Here is a 14,457-nt window from a genome sequence, read left to right as displayed (position 1 = left end):
AGTGGGGTAGAGCTCTTCTCAGGCTGGCAGTGACAGAAATCCCAGGACAGATGCTCTTCTAACCCCTGCAAGGAGGTGAGACAGTCAAGTGTTGAATGGGGAAGCCTTAAAAATGGGTCCACAGGAAATCTCCGTATAGCCTTATTTTATATGTTAAAGTACTTCGAATTTGTTGAATCTTTAATCAAGGGTTAAAATATTATAAGTACAAATTTCAGTGTACTCATTGCCTTTCCCACCCAGGGAGGAGAAGGCCCAAGCTGAATGCATCTGCCCGCCCTTGTCACTGGTTGCTCATATCATGGCTAATGTTTGGTGATGTCAGACCTAACAGTCACCATCAGTTGGCAGAATTTTTTATTATGTTTGACTGCGGAACTCTTGTTGACACTGTGTGCCAAGGACAGTGCACAAGTCACTTTGTGCATATCATTTCATCCTCTCAACAACAGGCAAGGTATTTATCTGATATTGTAGATGAAGAAATGAAGGCTTAGGCAGGTTAATTAACTGAGGTGGCAGAGTGTGCAAGTCAGGTTTTGAACCCAGGCCTGTGGTCCCAAGTACCACACAGTGCCCACTGGGTTCCAAATACCTAAGTCACCTCTAAGCCATAAGGTGGCTACTACCATGTAAAGACTCATGAGGTGATTGGCATTTTCTTCTTCCACAGTGAACGTGAGCCCTAGAAGCTGCTCAGGTTTACTCACTACAATGTTATTGGGCACATTTTAGACAATAGGGGTTTGCCATGAACAAAAGCAAACATGGCCTAAGCCCCCATGGAGCTGGCAGATTAGTTGGGAAAAGAAAAACACTTAGCCAAATAATTATGTAGACACAAGTGCAATGAATCATGGGAAGTGTGCTGCAGAGGCACTGCTGAGAGGCTACCTGGGGTCCTATCCTAGCTGGGTACCGAGGAAAGGTCTTCTTTCCCTACTGCCCCTCTCACTTAAGGATTAAAAAATGCTTCTTCCCTCATGGTGTTCTTGTGAGGACTGAATAAGATCATGTCTCTACAGCCCTTGGCCCAGGGCCCCCTCACAGTGGGTAGGCTGTAGCATTACCACTAGTTAGATTGGAAAGGTGGGGTGGTAAGAGTGTTTAATGGGTACCCCACTGTTCTTGTGAAAACAGGTGAGTATCTACTCTTAATAAAGCCCCCTAAACTTAATGGCTTAAAACAATAACTCAATATTGTATCTGATGACTGTCAGTCGACTGGGCTCAGCTGGGCGGTTTTTGCTTGGGGGGGGGGGTCTATCATCTGGTTGCTATGAGATGTCAGCTGGGGCTGCTGTCATCCAACAGGGCCGGACCTCCAAGACAGCTCCCTCACCTGGCTGTTGGTAGGGAGCCACCAGGGGCTGTCGCCTGGAGTGCGTGCCATGCTCTCTCCATGTACATGGCTCCGACGTCTCATGGCAGGGCGCTGGGTTCCAAGAGAGATCGTTCCAAGAGTGAGCATTCCATCTGACCCAGGCGGAAACTACAAGGCTTCTGCAGGTTCTTGAGGCCTGCTCTTAGAAGTCCCAGAATGTCACTTCTGCTGCATTCTGTTGTGCAGGCTAGTCACTGAGGCCTGTCCAGGTTGAAAGGGGTGCAGAAATTAACTCCTCCTCTTGATGAGAGAATGGCAAGTTCACATTGTAGAAGAGGATATGGGATGGCAGAAATTGTTAAGAGGACTCTTGCAAAATACAAGCTGCCACAGGAGTTTTCCAACAAAGCAGTGTTTGAGCTGGAAATGCCTTCTCTACCAGAACCCCCAAAGAAAAGGGTAGGGGAGGGTGAAACAATTTAGGGAAGCCAGGCAGAGAAACCAGCATGTGCAAAAGCCATTGGCAGGAGGGAGCCCGACGTGCTCACAGACCCAGGAGACAGGAAAGGATGTGAAATGAGGTGATGAAGGAGCTGGGGGCCTTGTAGGCCTGGTCAGGGATTTTGGTATTGTTCCACTTTTTATTCATTCTACTTAATTAAAAAAAAAAAATCGTGCTTGCAGTTACCAAAAAAATAAAATTCTAAAGAACATAAATTAAAAAGTGCATGTGAGAGAGCTTCCAGGAAAATGGTGGACTAGGATAGGCTGAGCTCACCCCTGCTCCATGGACCAGCTAGAAAAGTGACAGAAAAACGACCAGGACAGCAGTTCCAGGGTATGGGTGACCAGAGAGGGTCTTCTACACTATATAGGGAGGTCCTGGATAAAAGAGTGGAGAAAGTGGGAAGGAGAGAATGGGGTGAGTGTGCTCAGTCATGGCTTTACCTGTGGCAAGTGGCAGTGTACAGAACAGGTTCCGAAGGAGCAGGGCCGGCCTCTGCAGCCAGCTTGGGAGATCTTCCCCCTCCGCTCCACAGCTGGGAGCCCCCCGTGGGGAACCCAGAAGCCAGCAGACTTGTTTTCCCCTACACAGACCTTCCAGCAAGTGCACGGTGCTGGGCTCCAACCCCTAGGCAGGCCCCTGTGGGCACCTCGTTTTTTGACAGAGATGGGGTAGAGGCTCCTTTTGGGAGAAGGGGGAGATGCAGAAAGGAGCCAGTCTGACAATTGGCTGGTGAAAGAGATGAATTGGATCCCACCACTGCTTCATTTCCTCATGGAGGTGGGGAGCCCTCAGGCGTACACAGGCAGCCAAGGAAACAAGCCGAGCTGGGCCACATCACCAGGCTTTTCTAGGTTGGCTGAGGGCAAGGGCAGTTGAAACACTCAGTCCTGCAGCCAAAGTTCATACCAAGTGGGAGTCTGGTGATCACCAGACCCATTGGGCCCATAAGGGGATTCTCTGAGAGGTGCACACAGCCCACCCTCCAGCCCTGGGTTTGGGGACTTTAAGTGTGCACAGAGACCAGTGGCCTTGGCTGGAAATGCCCCGGGTCTCCATCCTTTTTTTTTTTTTTTGCATGGGCAGGCACTGGGAATTGAACCTGGGTCTCTGGCATGGTAGGCAGGAATTCTGCCTGCTGAGCCACCGTGGCCCACCCCCAGGTCTCCATCTTGATCAGCCGGCTACCGCATCTAGTGAGAGGTGGGCCTAAGGGGAAGAGGTAGCCCAAGAGTGCCATTTGCTGGGAAAGCATGGAAAATGCAATCTGGCAAACTGCCTATCTGCCTAGCTTTCAACAGATCTTTGAGGAGAGTTGCATCTCCTGCATGAGATCCAGGCCTTGGTTTGTCAGGAAATTACTGACAAACCAAAAACAAAAAGAGATCTTCAATGCAAATCCAAGCAAATATAAAACCTTACAAGAACATGTGAAAGCGACTTTCAAAATAACCTTATCAAGATAATCAAATGTCTTAAAGCCAACAGAAAATTACAAATCACATGAAGATGCCAGCAGATATGGCCCAATCAAATGGTCAAATTAAAACACCAGAGGAGACACAGAATTTGGAAAGAGTAATCAAAGACATTCATACAAATCTAAATAAATTCAGTGGGTTGGCTAATGACATAAAAGAGATTAAGAAGACAGTAGAAGAGCATAAAGAATTTGAAAGAATAAGTAGAAAAATAGTGGATCTCACAGAAATGGAAGATACTGTAGACCAAATTAAAAATATACTAGAGACACACAACAACAGATTTGAAGAGGCAGAAGAAAAATAAGCAAACTAGAGGTCAGAACAACAATTTGAATGCACAAAATAAAAAATGGCAAAAAAAGATGGAAATATTGGAATTGGATCTCAGCGAAGTGATGGACAACATGAAACACACAAATATAAGAATCGTCAGTGTCCTAGAGAGAGGGGAGAAAAGGGCTGGGAAGATTAGTTGGGGAGATAATGGGGGAAATTTTCCCAACCCTTATAAAATACATAAATAAACAAATCAAAGAAGCCCAATGAGCGAACCCCAAGTAGAATAAATCCAAATAGGTCTACTCCAAGACACATAGTAATCAGCCTGTTAAATGTTGAAGAGAAGTAGAAAATCCTCAAAGAGGCAAGAGAAAACTGATCTACTACATACAAGAGAAGTCACATAAGACTGAGTTCAGACTACTCCAAAGGCACCATGGAGCAAGAAGGCAATGGTATGATATATTTAAGATTTTGAAAGAGAAAAACTTCCAACCAAGAATTCTGTATCCAGGAAATTTGTCCTTCAAAAGTGAGGGTGAAATTAGACAGACAAATGCAGAGAGAATTTGTTAACAAGAGACCTGCCTTACAAGAAATACCAAAGGGAGTCCTGTCAGCTGAAAAAAAAAAAGACAGGAGAGAAAGGTCTGGAAAAAGGCACAGAAATGAAGAGTATCCACAAGGGTAACTTAAAGGATAAAAAGAGAAAGAAGGAAAAGAATATGTAGATATGACAAATAAAAACCAAAGGATAAGATGGTAGATTCAAGAACTGCCTTTACAGTAATGACTTTGAATGTTAACAGACTAAACAACTCGCCAATTAAAAGATACAGATTGGCAGAATGGGTTTAAAAATATGGTCCATCTATATGCTTAGACCCAAGGGTACAAATAGATTGAAAGTGAAAGGATGGAAAAAGATGTACTATGTTAGCTGTAACCAAAAGAGAGCAGAAGTAGCTATAGTAATATCAGACAGAATAAACTTTAAATGTAAAGATGTCATAAGAGACAAGGAAGGACACTACATGGTAATAAAAGTGACAATTCGCCAAGAAGAAATAAAAATCTTCAATAAATGTGTATGCCCCTAATCAAGGAGCTCCAAAGTACATGAAACAAACATTGGAAAAACTGAAGGGAGCAATACACATTTCAACAATAATAGTGGGAGACTTAAATATAGCACTCTTCTCTATAGATAGAACAACCAGACAGAGACTCAATAAGGAAATCGAGAACTTAAACAACTTGATAAATGAATTAGATCTAACACACATATAGAACACCCCAAAATACCAGGGTATACATTCTTCCCTAGTGCTCATGGAATGTTGTCCAGGATGGATCATATGCTGGGGCACAAAACAGGTCTTAATAAATTTTAAAAGATTGAAATTATTCAAAGCATTTCTCTGACCACAACAAAATGAAGCTGGAAATCAATAACTACCAAAGAACCAGAACTTTCACAAATTCATGGAGATTAAATAACACATTTTTAAACAATCAGTGGGTCAAAGAAAAAAATTGCAAGAGAAATTGATAAATATCTGGAGATGAATGAAAATGAGAATAAAACATTTAAGACTTTTGGGATGCATCAAAGGCAGTGCTGAGAAGGAAATTTATTGCCCTAAATGCCTATATTAAAAAAGAAAAAAGAGCAAAAATCGAGGACTTAACTGCTCCCCTGGAGGAAAGGTATTCTTTTTCACCTGAGAAAGAACAGCAAACTAACTCCAAAGCAATAGAAGAAGAGAAATAACAAAGATTAAAGCAGAAATAAATAAATTGGAGAACAACAACAACAACACAAACAATAGAAAAAATCAATAAAACCAAAAGTTGGTTCTTTGAGAATATCAATAAAATCAAAGGACTGCTGGCTAGGCAGACAAAGAAAAAAAGAGAGATGCAAATAAACAAAATCAGAAATTAGTGGGGAAATCATAACCATGGACACCTGAAGAAATAAAAATACATATATCCTAAGAGGATACTATGAACAATTATACGCCAACAAACTAGACAACTTAGATGAAATGGACAAATTCCTAGAAACACAACAAACCAATCACAGTTAAGAGATTCAATCAGGCATCAAAAATCTTCCTACAAAGAAAAGCCCAGGGCCAGATGGCTTCACAGGGGAATATTATCAAACATTCCAGAAAGAATTTGCACCAATCTTGCTCAAACTCTTCCAAAAAAAAAAAAAATGGAGACAAAGGAACACTAATTCATTTTATGAAGCTGACATCACTCTAATAGGAAAACCAGATAAAGATGCTAAAAAAAAAAAGGAAAACTACATGTCAATCTCCTAATAAATATAGATGCAAAAATTCTCAACAAAATACTTGCAAATCAAATCCATTGACACATTTAAAGAATTAAACACCATGACCAAGTGGGGTTTATACCAAGAATGCAAGGATATTCAACACAGGAAAGTCAATCAATGTAATACAACACATTAACATTTCAAAAGGAAAAATTCACGTGATCATCCCAATTGATGCTGAAAAAAACATTCAACAAAATTCAGCATTCTTTTCTGATAAAAATGCTTCAAAACAGAGGAATCGAAGGAAACTTCCTCAATATGATAAAAGTCTTATATGAAGAAACCCACAGCCAGCATCATACTTAATGGTGAGAGATTGAAAGCATTCCCCCTGAGATCCGAAATGAGACAAGGATGCCCACTGTCACCGCTGTTATTCAACATTGTGCTAGAAGTTCTAGCTTGAGCAATCAGGCAAGGAAAAGAAATAAAAGGTATCCACATCAGAAAGGAAGAAGTAGAATTTTCCTTATTTGCAGATGACTTGATACTATACTTGGAAATTCCTGATAAATCTATGACAAAGCTACTTGAGTTAATAAACAAATTAAGCAAAGTGACAGGCTACAAGATTGCAAAAATCAGTAATGTTTCTATACACAAGTAATGACCTAACTGAGGAGACAATTAAGGAAAAAATTCCATTCAAAATAGCAAAAAAGAATCAAGTATTTGGGAATAAACTTAACCAGGGATGTAAAGGACCTGTACACAGAAAACTACAAAACATTGTTAAAAGAAAGAAGCTCAAAATAAAGATGGAAAGACATTCCATGCTCATGGAGAGAAAGGTTAAATGTCATTAAGATGTCAGTTCTACCCAAATTGATCTACTAATTCAATGCAATACCAATCAAAATTCCAACAATCTGCTTTGAAGACTTGGAAAAGCTAATTTTCAAATTTATTTGGAAGAGAAAGAAATCTCAAATAGCCAAAATATATTCTAAAAATGAAGAATGAAGTGGGAGGACTAGCACTTCCTGATTGTAAAGTTTTTATAAAGCCACGAGTGGTCAAAACAGCATGGTACTGGCACAAAGATAGACATATTGCTCAATGGAATCAAATTGAGAGTGCAGAAATAGACCACAAATCTATAGTCAACTGATCTTCAACAAGGCCCCTGATACATTGAACTGGGACAGAATAGTCTGCGAGAACTGGATATTACTAGCCAAAAGGATGAAAGAGGGCCCCCTACCTCACACCACATACAAAAATGAACTCAAAGTAGATCAAAGACCTAAATATAAGAGCCAATACCATAAAACTCCTAGAAGAAAATATAGGGGGACATCTTCAAGATATAGTAATAGAAGGCAGCTTCTTAAACTTTACACCCAAAGTACCATTAATGAAAGAAAAAATAGATAAATGGGAAGTTCTTAAAATCAAATACTTCTTTGCCTCAAAAGACTTTGTCAAAAAGGTGAAGAGGTAACCAACTCAATGGGAGAAAATACTTGGAAACCACTTATCAGATAAGGGTTTGATATCCAGTATATTTTTAAAAATCATACAATTCAACAACAAAAGAGCAAACAATCCAATTATAAATTTGCTAAAAAGTATGAATAGACATTTTTCCAAACAGCAAATACAAATGGCTAAAAAAACACGTGAAGAGATGTTCAACTTCATTAGTTATAAAGGAAATTCCAGTAAAAACCACAATGAGACATCTCTCACTTGTAAGAATGCTGCCATTAAACAAACAGGAAACTACAAATGTTGGAGAGGTTTTGGAACACTTATTCACTGCAGGTGGGAATGTATAATGAGACAGCACTGTGAAAGACACTTTGGCATTCCTTAGAAAACTAAATATTGAGTTGCCCTATGACCCAGCAATACCACTACTCTGTATATACCCAGAAGAGCTGAAAGCAGTAACACGAACAGACATTGGCTACTGATGTCATAGCAGCACTATTCACAATTACTTAAAGATGGAAACAATCCAAGTACCCATCAACAGATGAATAGAGAAACAAAATGTGGTATATACATATGATGGACTATTCTGCAGCAGTAGGATGAAATGAGGTCCTGAAATATATGATAACAAGGATGAAACTTGAGGACATAATGCTGAGTAAAATAGGCCAGACACAAAAGGATAGATACTGTATGATTTTGCTATTATGGCTCTAATAAAGGTAAATGCAGAGGCTTACAATGTATACTATAGGGGACCTAGAGATAAACAGAAGCTAGAATTGGGTGAATGATTAGCTAATGAGCATGAACTTGAATGTAAGGGAATGGATAGAAGTGATGACAGTTCATTAGTAGGTTTATAAGTAATATTGCCATATTGAAGGTGAATATGATTGAAAGGGGTTGGATAGAGCTATGTATCTCACTGATTAACACTACAAAAATAAATTTTTGTATGAAAAAAACGTAAAAAAAATGCATGTGCTCCTCATACTGCCCTCTGGGAAATAGCATGGCCAATGCCTCCTTACATGGGACATTTAGATACTACCTGATGTCCCAGCAAATGCCCATCTCCTCCTCTCTGTGAAGTTCTGACTTTTACTGACTCTCAAGAAAAGGTGTAACTCTTTAAGAACCAAAGATGTCAGACAACTGAGTGTTTCAAATATAAAGCTATGGTCTGGAAGACAATGACTAGCAATTCACTTTTGGAACTGGAATACGTTTTTATTTTATATCAAAGTCACAAATATTAGGTAGAAAATAGGGAAAAGTAGAGCCTTTAACAACTTATATTTAAATATGACCATTAGAATGTATAGGAACAAATCTTTTCCCTTTAGATATTTTTAAAATCTCATGCAAAACTCTAAACTAAAAATCATTGTAAAAATCCTTTGGGAATGGACAGTTGTAGCCAATGAGATAACATGTTGGGTCGAGCATGCTGCACGTATAACAAAATGTTATGTCGATAATAAAATTCAAAGCATAAATAGGGTGGAATACGAGGACTAAAATTTTCCACCCCACCCCGCTGTTGCCCCTAGCCTCAGGACCAAGAGCTCACCATGCCTGGTCATTTCTGGTTTTGATTCTTCTGAAAATTATCTCCAAACTCTAGACCAGTGCTATCCAATAGAACTTTGTGATGATGGAAATGTTCTATATTTGTGCTGTTAATACAATTTCTCCTAGCCACATGTGGCTATAAATTTAAATTTCTATTAACCGAAATTAAATAAAGTTAAAAATGCAGTTCTTCAGTCATACTCAGCCGCGACATGTGTATTTCAACAACTCAGCCATGACATGTGGCTAGTGACTACTGCCCTGGGTGGTGTGGCTACTGAGGATAGGCTTTTACCTCCACTTACCAAGACCTACCAACTCTCTGCTAAAGAAGGTTCAAAATGTAGCTCTTTTTCACTGCTCCTTCTCTTCCCTTCCCCTCCATTCCCAACCTCTGCTAGGAACATTTTAATTTTAGGTCTGTTGGTTTGTCTTTATACCCTTTAGTAATATATTTAAAATCACTTCTTGATGCATACTCTTTTTCGACCTACCACCATTTTAGATCAGAAACCTCGTGTTCTCCATTGTTTCCCTCTATGATTTCTACACTTACCCCAACCACCACACCACTGATTGCACATTGGCAAGGTCTCCAGATGGCACTAATATTCTGTTCTGTTACTATAAACCTTCCATGCTGTGTCTAAGATTGGTTCTAAAAATTAAGAAAAGTAAGAACCAGCCTTTACAATATTATCATTGCATAAGAACAAATTTTGTATGGTTAGACCTGCAGAGGATACATATGTGACCCAGTGTCACCAAACTTGTGCCATTCAACGGAGAATATAGCTAATTTCCACTTGCGGCCAAAGCAGGGAGTAAATTTGCTCTCCTTCATAAAACAATCAAAACTTTAACAAAAAAAAAAATGAAGCAATGGTTTTCAAGACACTGGACTTTAGATAAAGAGAGACACAGTGATCCCTTAAAGAAGGGACACAAGTTAGGTGGCTCTTTGATTATCCCACCTAAGCAACTTGGCGATAAGTGGATCATTACATGAGAGGGAAGACTTGGGGGAGAAGCAGGTTTGGAGGGCCAAATCAAAAGTGCTGTCTGGACACAATAATGTTGAAATTCCAACAAGACCTTTGGAGACTCATGTATCTGCCAGATATTCTATCCTTGAGCTCAGGCAACAGGTTGGGTACACAGATTTGAGTCTTCAGCGTATAGATTGTTATGATCTCATGCTTTTTAAATTTTGTGGGGTATGACCTCCTAACACATCATACTATCAGTTAAATGAGGAATGGCAAACAGCAGTCATCCCTCCTGAAAACATATGTCCAGGCAAATATTACCAACTGTTCAAGGGTCTTTTTTGAGACACTGACCAATTAGCAATGTCTACCACGGGTGTGGGAGGGGAAGACTCAGCAAGAGGCTCTGATTTGCCATTCCTGCTTCGGCCCACACAACTGTTGAAAGGTTGTAGTTCAGGATCTGTAGTTCCCACTCAGCCTGAGGAAGAGGCACATGTAATGGTCTGTGGGCCACTTAACCTTAACTCATCATTAAATCTATATAAATTTACCTTGGTTTCCATTGTCTGCAGCAGGAGGACATGGCCCAAGAGGAAAGCAGTTTGAACATGAAATGGCTGCATGCATTAGTCCTAGAATGAGTGTGTTTGATTAAATAAGTGATTATATTCCAAGCTAAATACAAGTTATTTTTGTCTGGGCATCTGTTCCCTCTGCAGAAATGGTTAACCTGAGTTCACTGCATTTGGTATTATTTTCATGACTGATATGACCTTGGAATATGTATTAATTCTACAAAAGAAACCAAATTGGATGTTGTGGCTAGCAATTTGGAGAAACGTTTAAATTTTTAAAGAAGGACACTTGAGTAAAAAGAGGCCATGAATTAATAGATTTTACATCCACAAGAATAAATTAAGAGTAATGAACACAAGGAGAACAAACAGTTCAAATGTGAGGTGGGCCAAGTCTGATTCATCTAGATATAACAAGGTACGCACTAGGGAAAATTGTACTGGACAAGTTCCCTGAGTCAGTGAGACGAAATGTTAATCAGAAAAGTTAAAAAGGAAGTGTAACAGTGGCATAAATGATGACTAGGAGGGGAAACTAGGCCAGGCTCCTTTAAGAGTAAGAGTCGTAAACACATATGCTTCCAGGACCCAGGCTGGTGGCATAAAGGTGTGACATGGATGGGAGGATGTATGGAGTGGTGAGGCTTGTGGCCAACTGGAGAATAAATGTCCCTCCTAAAGACACTCTAATTCAGATTTTTTTTTCAATCGTCATAATGACTGGTCACACAGCGATTTCTCATCACGAGCAATAAACAGACCCTGTCGGAACTATAGAAATTGGCGAGCACTAATGGTTGTGAAAGTCACTCATTGTTGGAGTCCTGGGGAGTTGTGGTTTAATAGTTACAAGCCATTGTTGCTTTGTGGTGCTGGTTTTGCTTTCCCACAATGAGAGGCAGCTTTCTTCCATCCACCCATGGAAACATATTGAATTTAAATATGTTCTATCAAGTGATTGATTGCGCAAAAAATTATTGAAAACTCTCCTCTGTGGGTTTGAGTTTTCGTCACTATTCACTGTGGAGCTCCTTCCACCTAAAGCAGAAGGGAGAAACTGAGGAAGCACCACTGCAAATACACGGATAGGAAGAGGTTTGGATGTAATTTCTTTGGGTTGTGTTAGTCAAGTGAAAAGAGCTAATGGATTAGCAGCTAACTAATATCAGAGGCCAGGTGAATGATGAAGCAGACTCCTCTTTTTTCCGTAAACATAAGTAACATCGCGGTTCAGAGCTAGAAGTTTCCTGAAATTTCCAAGAAAGTTGCATGTCAGCTTCTCGCCAAGACACTGGAAGCCTCATTTCCATACAAAAAGAGATCAAGATAAACAAAGCAGTCGCTTATTTTCCAACTTCTCTTGGGGTTGCCTAAAGGAAATGAAAAATTATACATGGAATATGGGTTACACACTGAATAGAAATTTTGGAAAACGACCTTTTGGCAATTATGGAAGTTACAGAAAATTGGGGAAGTTAGAGCTTAGTGGGAGAAGTAGAATTTGGAAAGCCTACTTCTCTTTTCCAGCAAGGAAAAGTCATAGAAGTTGATTCAGAGAAAGATAAAGGGATAAAAAAATTACCTTCAATAAGGAGAGGATAATCATCAGGGTCTCCATTTAATGTGCAGAGACACACAGAAGGAAAAGAATTGTGCTGGTTAGGGAGGGAAATATGGAGAACGTGGGGGGACTTTCTGCTGTTTTCCTACCACAGCTGCTGCCAGCTCATGATATTCACCATCCCAGGAGATCTCCCATACAATGTTGGAGAATTGACATGAATGCCAGTTAAATGAACAAAGGCAAACTGAGGTCATGTTCGCAAAACTTATGTGGGCTTCATAAGATTTGAATCATGGAATTTTGTAGGCTCTGAAAGAGTTTATCAGGGGTTAAAATGCATAGCATTTGGGCTTAGGTAAATAAATAGGATGGCATAACAACATTTCAGACCTAGCGCTGGCGGAGGAGTCATCTAATTCAATATCTTTTTCAAAATGGAGAAACTGAGGTCAGAGAGGGTAAGAGATTATTCAAGGTCACAGAATCAGCCAGGGTCAAAGGTAACACTCCACCAGGACTTCTGACACTCATTCCAGTCCTCTTTCAGCTCTGTTCTTAAAATTTTGTTTAATTTTGAGATTATACCTAACAGGAAATGTATTTCCTGTGGAAATTACTTCATGGTATGTCTGCATTGGCAATTTGAAATATGTTGGTCAAACTGACATTGCGTGTCACATGTACATTTATATATTTTTCGTTTTGGTTGCTCTGAAGCCAGCACCCAGCCATTAGAGGTAGAAACTGCATATTGTGTGGCAAACTTCAGTTCTCTAATAGATTTTCAATATACATTTTTTTGCATCCATCTTTATTTAGGAACTTTAATAGTACCTTTTTATTATGAGTAAAATAGAAGACTTTAATTTCAAAGAAAAAAGATATAACTGAAGCAAATAACTCATATTATTGGCTACATCACTTAAACCAGAAATAGAGATTTTGTTTTTAAAAAATAAAAAGAAGCCATATGCCCTTAGCATGTACACATATCTTTCTACCATGTAAATTATACTATTCTTAAAAGAACTCTAAGAAACATGAACTTTATCTTCCATATAGAAAAGGTAAGTCCAGCTTCTGAATAAAGCAGGAAAAGGCTGATATTGTTGAACAGATAAAATAAAGCCACAAAACGCTCATAAAAATTCACCCGAATGAAGTAAACACACAGGTTGATTTTACTGGTATATCTTACCAACAGCACAGAACAGTTTCCTGTCTGTGACATGCCAAGGGTTTTCTGAAAAAACGAACCTGTGCGCCCAGGCACCGCGCTGGCCATGGCGTGCCCGCAGGCGCTGAAGCTGCGGCCGGACAGCAGGTGGGGCCCTGGGCAGGCCGCGGGCTTCTGACGGTGGCTGCGGAGAAGCCGCCTCGAGGGCGGAGCCGCAGGCTGTGCACACCCCAGTTTCCCCGCTGGGCGGTGGGCATGTGACCCAAGCCGGTTGACTGGGACCCCAGTTGTGTCTGATCAACCTGCAAAAAGGAACCTGGAATCTGAAGAACTAGCGTCCGGACCCGACCACTGCGAAGCCAAGGCCACACGACACATCTTCATCAGGCACTCCCAGCACGGCTCCCTGGAGAAAAACTGGACTCTGACCCCGCTGGGCTGTGAGTAAGCCGCACTAACTGGTCTTGGCGTTGAAATTATATAAAATTGCACATTCCTTCATGGCGCAAGCAATAGAAACAGCAGACAAAATCAGCAAACACCTGTCAGGTGTCTGTAGCGTCAGCACAGACCTGCAGAGGAAAGCGCCACCCGTCCCTGTCCCCGTGGGAGCCAGAAGCTGTGCGTTATGACGTCGGAGCCCAGATGGAGGCGGCATCGTGTACAGGGCCCAGCAGTCCATCCCTGCCCCCAAGGCTGGTCATCGCCAAGCGGCGCAGTGGGCCTGGGGACCACGGAGACACGGGGTTCATACCCTGTCCTGAGACGCAATTCTAGGCGTTGACTTGCCAGCCTCTCCTCTAGTCGCTCTGAACTCTGGCTCTGCTCCGTGCATCACCGAGGATAGTGGGTATCCTTCCCTCTGTGTCCAGGCACAGGCCACATTTCAGTCACTTTTTATTTCTGAAGTAGGAAGCCGGAGGGAAAGTAGGAACATCTAAGTTGCTGCATTTCCAGAAATATAAGGCCTCTGATAGCTGATTCTGGAAGGTTTTCTTAACTCTGATCCCTCTAGATGACTCCATGGAGTGTAAAGTCAAATCCTTCCCCGAATTAGGCCCATCCCAGTAGGGAGACCAGCCTGATGTGGGTCATCTCTGGGATGACCATATGGAGACCCCAAGGGCCTCTCCTGGCCACACAGACTCCACTGTACCCCTCCCCCATGGGGCCCCCAGAGCAG

Source organism: Tamandua tetradactyla, chromosome 15, assembly GCF_023851605.1.
Source record: "Tamandua tetradactyla isolate mTamTet1 chromosome 15, mTamTet1.pri, whole genome shotgun sequence".
In the NCBI taxonomy this organism is placed as follows: Eukaryota; Metazoa; Chordata; class Mammalia; order Pilosa; family Myrmecophagidae; genus Tamandua; species Tamandua tetradactyla.
This window is presented reverse-complemented; position numbering follows the sequence as displayed.